Here is a 7,600-nt window from a genome sequence, read left to right as displayed (position 1 = left end):
CTTGAGCCCTTTCCTTTTTTAAATATTTTATCTACATGTATGTTTTCACAACTACCATGCAATGTAACAATTCTTTGATGTCAAGTTGTACAGATGTGCTATAATTTTTGTTACTGTTGATACTGAACAACCTGATTTTGTTTCCTTTTTTGCACATTATTTAAAATATTAGATCGCACAAGTTATAAAGGTTATTATTAAAAAGTTAAAAGGTAACAGATGCTGCTGCCGGGCACGGTGGCTCACACCTGTAATCCCAGCACTTTGGGAGGCTGAGACAGGCTGATCATGAGGTCAGGAATTTGAGACCATCCTGGCCAACATGGTGAACCCCCATCTCTACTAAAAATACAAAATTTAGCTGGGCGTGGTAGCACACGCCTGTAGTCCCAGCTACTCTGGAGGCTGAGGCAGGAGAATCGCTTGAACCTGGAAGCCAGAGGTTGCAGTGAGCCAAGATTGTGCCACTGCACTCCAGCCTGGCAACAGAGCGAGACTCCATCTCAAAAACAAAAACAAACAAACAAACAAAAAGTGACATGCTGCAAAAGTTGTGGTGGAAATGGAATGCTTGTACACTGCTGATGGGAATGTAAATTAGTCCAGACATTGTGGAAAGCACTGTGGTGATTTCTCAAAGAACTACAAACAGAAGCACCATTTGACCCAGCAATTTCATTATTGGGTACATAACCAAATAAACATAAATTATTTTATCATAAAGACACACGTACACACATGTTCATTGCAACATTATTCGCAATATCAATATCATGGAATCAACCTAAATGTGCATCAACAGAAGACCAGATAAAGAAAATGTGGTACATATGCCATGGAATACTACATATCCATGAAGAAGAATGAGATCCAGTAATTTGCAACAGCATGAGTTGCAGGTCATTATGATAAGTGAAATAAGCCAGGAAAGGAAATGCAAACATTACATGTTCTCAATTATTTGTGGAAGCTAATAATTAAAACAATTAAACTCATGGAGATAGTAGAAGGATGGTTATTACAGGCTGGGGAGGGTAGTTGGGGGGGTTGGGAAGAAGGGGGGACAGTTTATGAATACAAAAAGTAGTTAGAACAAATGAAAAAGACCTAGTATAACACAACAGGGTGACTATAGTCAATAATAATTTAATTGTACATTTTAATGTATCTAATCTATTGGATTATTTGTAACACAAAGAATAAATGCTTGAGAGGATGGATACTTCATTCTCCATAATGTAATTATTGTATATTGCATGTCTGTATCAACATATCTCATGTATTCCATAAATATATACACAGATATATATTTAAAAATATTTTTGGCCTGGCACGGTGGCTCACACCGCCTGGCCAAAAATATTTTTAAATATATGTTTGTGTATATATTTATGGATTTTTGTGTATATATTATGGATATTTATAATCCCAGCACTTTGGGAGGCCAAGGCGGGTGGATCACGTGGTCAGGAGTTCAACATTATCCTGGCTAACATGGTGAAACCCCATCTCTACTAAAAATACAAAAAATTAGCTGGGCATGGTGGCGTGCACCTGTCGTCCCAGCTACTCGGGAGGCTGAGGCAGGAGAATCCCTTGAACCTGGGAGGTGAAGGTTGCAGTGAGCTGAGATCGCACCACTGCATTCCAGCCTGGGCAACAGAGCAAGATTCTGTCTCAAAAAAAAAAACATTTATGAGGAATCATAATAATATTTTCATTGTTTTTTTTTTGTTAGAGGTACAAAATTTCTACAAATTTAACAATACAGATTTTTATATTTAACATTTTACCAAAAAAATGAAGTTAATAATTGAAAATGAAAGACAGAATAATGGCTGGAGCCTTGTGATGGGTAATCAGGAATTTTTGTATAATTTCTATATCTTTGTTTACATTTTTAATTGCCATAATGTTTTAAATAAAAAATTTAAGTTATTTTTAATAAAAACCTTCAAATGCTGAACATTAGCCATGTTATGTAATAAAAAATAGGCAGATATCTTCTCATAAATTACAGTAATAAATTTAGAGATTAGTATCAGATTTGGGTATTGAGATTGGTTTTGAAGAAGCGATGAATGTGCAGCCTTTGCATTAGCAATAGGCTACTCTAACTATAGAGACGGGTGCCATCAACCAACTTTATGTTAGATTGCTTCTCCAAATATTTTTAGTTAATTAATTGATTTTTAATTTTTCCTCATTCTATGATGACATCATTACTTATTTGTAAAATCTGTGAGTTAGAGTAGTCTTCTGTAAATGACTTCAGTTTTCTAGTCTAGTAAAACCAGATGGTTCCTATCCATAAACACGCCTTACAAACCGTTTTCTTTTTGCTTATGTAACCTCTATAATGTTTTTGGTCACACTTGTGTCTTCTTGTGATATTTAAAGTATCTTCTTCTTCTTTCTTTAATATTTATTAAATCAGCAGAAATAACTTTGGTGTTAAAAGTCTGTTTCTTGGGTTTCTTAAAGTCAGAAGCTATTTTAATACTTTTGGCATGTTTATTTTTGATAGGCTTTAATGGGATCTAATTTACATAATACAATGACATTTTCATTGTAAATATCAATGTTTTTTTTTTGATTTTTGATTTTTTTTTGAGACGGAGTCTTGCTCTGTCGCACAGTCTGGAGCGCAGTGGCGGGATCTCGGCTCACTGTAACTTCTGCCTCCTGGTTCAAGCGATTCTCCTGCCTCAGCCTCCTGAGTAGCTGGGACTACAGGCATGCGTCACTACGCCCGGCTAATTTGTTTGTACTTTTAGTAGAGATGGGGGTTTCACCACTTTGGTCAGGCTGGCCTCAAAATCCTGGCCTCAAATGATCCGACTGTCTCGGCCTCCCAAAGTGCTGGGATTACAGGCATGAGCCATTGCGCCAGCCTGTTTTTAATATTTTAACAGGGTTACATATTGATAATCACAACTAACTTTAAAATTTGTTCATCGTCTCAGAGTAAAATCTATCTTGTTTTCATTCACTCTCCACCATCACCCAGGCCTTAGACATCCATTAGTTTATTTTCTATCAATGAGCATTTTATGGACTCTTCTTATATGTGGAATTATAAACTATGTAATCTTTTTGAAACCTAGTTTGTTTCACTTAGTTTACTATTTTTGAGGTTTATTTCCAATGGAGCATGGATTATTGCTTAATTCCCTTGGATCGCTGAGGATTTTATTGCATAAATATGACACATATTTTTCACTAGCTGATGGATATTTGGATGGTGTTCCCCTTTGGCTCTTATAAACATTGCTGCTATGAACATTCACATACAAGTCTTTGTGTGACTTAGGTTTTCATTTCCTTTGCATACATATGTGGAGAAAAATTTCTGAGCCATGTGGCAATACTGTGTTTAAAATTTTGAAGAATTGCCAAATTGTTTTATCAAATGACTACATTATTTTACCTTTCCAGCTGCAATGCATAGAAATTCCATACTTTCCACATTTGCCGACACTTGTTATTGTCTGTTATAGCCAATATAGTGTGTTCATTGTTATCTCATTGTGATTTGATTTTTATTTTCCTAATAACAAAATATATTGAGCATATTTTTATGTTCATATTAGCAATTTGTATATCTTCTTTGGTAAAACATATATTCAAGTCCCTTGACCATTTTTAATTGGTAATTTGTCCTTTTATTATTGACATACAAGAGTTTGTTTTGGTTTTGTTTGTATTCCGGATACTAGAGCCTAAGAAGATACATAATTTGAAATACTGTCTCTCATTATGCAGTTTAGATTATATATTCTTCTTGGTGTTTGGAAAAAAATGTTTTTCAATTTGATGAAGTTTATCAGTTTCTTCTTGATTATGCTTTTTTGTTGTGTTATTTAAGAAATCATTAGTTGCCAGGGAGTGGTTGCCATAGAGCTGAGCAGTTTTCCGCGTGGGCAGGCGAAAGTGCCGGATTGAGGTGCCGCCATTTTTGCTGCCCAGAAGCGGAGCGGGAGTCGGAGACGCCATCAGCTTCCATCGGTTGCGCAGACCCTGTGGGAGCGGCTGCTGCTGTGGATGATCGAGAGGATCTGATACCAGGTAAAGCTGGCCGAGCAGGCTGAGCAATACAATGTGCTCTGGAACTGAACTGGCAGTATCTTCCAAGAAATGGTGTAGTCAATGAAGAAAGTAGCAGGGATGGATGTGGAACTGACAGTTGAAGAAATAAACTTCCTATCTGTTGCATGTAAGAATATGATTGGAGCTGCTAAATGACGAGTTAATGGGTGCAGCACACCAACATGGCACATGGATACATATGTAACAAACCTGCACATTGTGCACATGTACCCTAAAACTTTTTTTTTTTTTTTTTTTTGAGACGGAGTCTCGCTCTGTCGCCCAGGCTGGAGTGCAGTGGCGCGATCTCGGCTCACTGCAAGCTCTGCCTCCCGGGTTCACGCCATTCTCCTGCCTCAGCCTCTCCGAGTAGCTGAGACTACAGGCGCCCGCCACCACGCCCGGCTAATTTTTTGTATTTTTAGTAGAGACGGGGTTTCACCGTGGTCTCGATCTCCTGACCTCGTGATCCGCCCGCCTCGGCCTCCCAAAGTGCTGGGATTACAAGCGTGAGCCACCGCGCCCGGCCACCCTAAAACTTAAAGTATAATAATAATAAAAGAAAAAACAAACAGTACTTTCTAGCACCATACCAAATTATTACAATAAAAAGTTGAATGAGGCCTTAATAAAATTAAGACAGAATTCGTCAGAAAAATGAGGTCATGGAACAGATGAAAACTGTAATATAATATTTAAGTATTAGAGAAGAATGAAAGCTTTGACAAAAACAGCACCAACAAGCAATAGAAAAAGCTCAGAACAAGTGAATAATCAGTAAAAAATTAAGAAAAAAAATAATTTCACAAAAGAGGACTAAATTAGAAAAACACAAAAGCAAAATGACCCATAAAAGGTATAGTAAAGGAAATAAGAACAAAGAAGGAAGAAAATTGAGGGGAAATGAAACAAATTTTTTTAATGATTCAAAAAAAAGGATTTGAGAAATATTTGCCTGATAGGCAGAATAACGGCCCCACAAAGATATCTACATCCTAAACCCTGAGGCCTGTGAGAGTTGCCCTGCATGGCAAAAGGACTTTAGAGATGTGGTTAAACTGAGGATGTCCAGATGAAGTGGTTATTCTTGATTATCCAGGTGGGTGCAATATCATTACCAGGGTACTTAGAGGCAGCAGGTTTAGAGTCAGAGGAGAGGTGACAATGGAAGGAGAGGTTCTAGGGATATAGGCCCGTGAGTCAGGTCATACAGACAGCTTCTAGAGACTGGAAAAGACATTGAAACTGATTCTCCCCTGGAGCCTGCAGAAGGAACACAGCTCTGCCAACCCATTTTAGATTTCTGACTTCCAGAACTATAAGAAAACAAATTTGTGTTGTTTTAAGCCACTAAGCTTGTGATACTTTGTTACAAACATCAGCAATAGGAAACAAATACAATATGATAGACATACAATACAGGAAACCTAAGGGCTAATGTACATAAAATTGATGTCTTCAAAGAAGAAAATAAAAATAATGAAAAAGAACAAATATTTAAAATTATAATTGAAAAATATTTCCTGAAATAAAATATTAAAAAGCAAAAAAAAAAAAAAAAAAAAAGAATGTGATTGGAGCTAGAAGAGCCTCCTGGAGAATAATCAGCAGCATTGAACAGAAAGAAGAAAACAAGGAAGGAGAAGACAAGCTAAAAATGATTTGGGAATATCAGCAAATGATTGAGACTGAGCTAAAGTTACTCTGTTGTGACATTCTGGATGTACTGGACAAAAACCTCATTCCAGCAGCTAACACTGGCGAGTCCAAAGTTTTCTATTATAAAATGAAAGGGGACTACCACAGGTATCTGGCAGAATTTGCCACAGGAAATGACAGGAAGGAGGCTGTGGAGAACAGCCTAGTGGCTTATAAAGCTGCTAGTGATACTGCAATGACAGAACTTCCACCAACGCATCCTATTCACTTAGGTCTTGCTCTCAATTTTTCTGTATTCTACTACGAAATTCTTAATTCCCCTGACCGTGCCTGCAGGTTGGCAAAAGCAGCTTTTGATGATACAATTGCAGAACTGGATACGCTGAGTGAAGAAAGCTGTAAGGACACTATGGACTTCAGGCATGCAAGGTAATGGTGAAGAACAGAATAAAGAAGCGCTGCAGGACGTGGAAGATGAAAATCAGTGAGACATAAAAGCCAACAAGAAAAACCATCTCTGACCACCCTACTCTTCCCTATCCCACCCCTTGGCAACTCCCCATTGTCACTGAGAACCACCAAATCTGACTTTTACATTTGGCCTCAGAATTTAGGTTCCTGCCCTGTTTTTTGTTTTTTTGTTTCTTTTTTAAACAGTTTTCAAAAGTTCTCAAAGGCAAGAGTGAATTTCTGTGGATTTTACTGGTCCTACCTTTTGGGTTCCTTAAGACACTAACAGGACCGCATAGAGGCTTTTTCAGCATTACTGTATTGTCTCCGTGCCAGATGTGGCAAGATTACCATTAGAAATGGAAATTACCTTTGAAAGCCATTAGGCGATGCTTCTAGGTGATGCAAGCGTCTGAGGGAGATGTTAATCACACTATAGAGGCAAAAGAGTATCATTTTTCAGTTTTTCTAATTGTTTAAACCGTATTTTATACCAATGTTTGAAAGTAACTCGGTGCTAGCTTGAGATGGTTAAAGGTTGTTTGGGGAGAGAATTTTGAAATGGTTTTGCTGTAAAAAGTTTTTCAAACTCTACTGAAATGTTGCTGAAAAGCATGGTGCTGGTAAGAGTTCAACAATCATGGCTGCTCATTCTTGCCTACTTTTACTTTCCCACTGAAGCGGGTTAGCGTTGCAGGTGGTATGGAAAAGGGCCTGCATGTGTGTTCAATTATTTGTTTCCACTCCTTCTCCATCCCTCACCTGCTTCCCCTCACTCCTCCCCTCTGTTAGCTCAATCACTTTTTTTCAGTATGTGAAACTTGAAGCTAATTTGTTCTGATGGATATCTGACTGGAGCCATAGATAAAAAATCTGTATTGTTCTTACTGAAACACAGTATGGAATTAACATTAAACTTAAATAAAACAAACCTAAATGTAAAAAATAAATAAATAAATCATTATTGAATACAAGATTATAAAAATTTACTTCTGCGTTTCTTGTAAGAAATTTGTCATTTTAGCTCTTACATTTAGCTTTACAGCTCATATTAAGTATTTCAGTATGTATTTGATTTGAGATGGGGTCTGATTTCTTATTTTAAACGTTTATAGCCAATTTTCTTAGAAAAATTCTTGGAAAAGATGTTTCTTCCACATTTAAATTTTTTGCAACTTTTGTGAATGTTAATTTGCCATCAATGAACGTGTTTTTAAATGGATCTTCCTTTTTTTTTTTTTTTTTTTTGAGACGTTTGCTCTGTTGCCCAGGCTGGAGTGCAATGGCGGGATCTTGGCTTACTGCAACTTCCGCCTCCCAGGTTCAAGCGATTCTCTTGCCTCAGCTTCCCAAGTAGCTGGGATTACAGATATGCACCACCACGCCCGGCTAATTTTTTTGT

At 37.3% G+C, this 7,600-nt stretch overlaps 1 pseudogene; it reads left to right on the top strand.

Moving 5' to 3' along the window:
• Window positions 1-4,059: 4,059 nt before the first annotated feature.
• On the top strand, window positions 4,060-7,156 carry LOC129489872 (14-3-3 protein epsilon-like; annotated as a pseudogene).
• The last annotated feature ends 444 nt before the right edge of the window (window positions 7,157-7,600 follow it).

Source organism: Symphalangus syndactylus, chromosome 9 (assembly GCF_028878055.3).
Source record: "Symphalangus syndactylus isolate Jambi chromosome 9, NHGRI_mSymSyn1-v2.1_pri, whole genome shotgun sequence".
NCBI classification, from domain to species: Eukaryota; Metazoa; Chordata; class Mammalia; order Primates; family Hylobatidae; genus Symphalangus; species Symphalangus syndactylus.
This window is presented reverse-complemented; position numbering and strand designations above follow the sequence as displayed.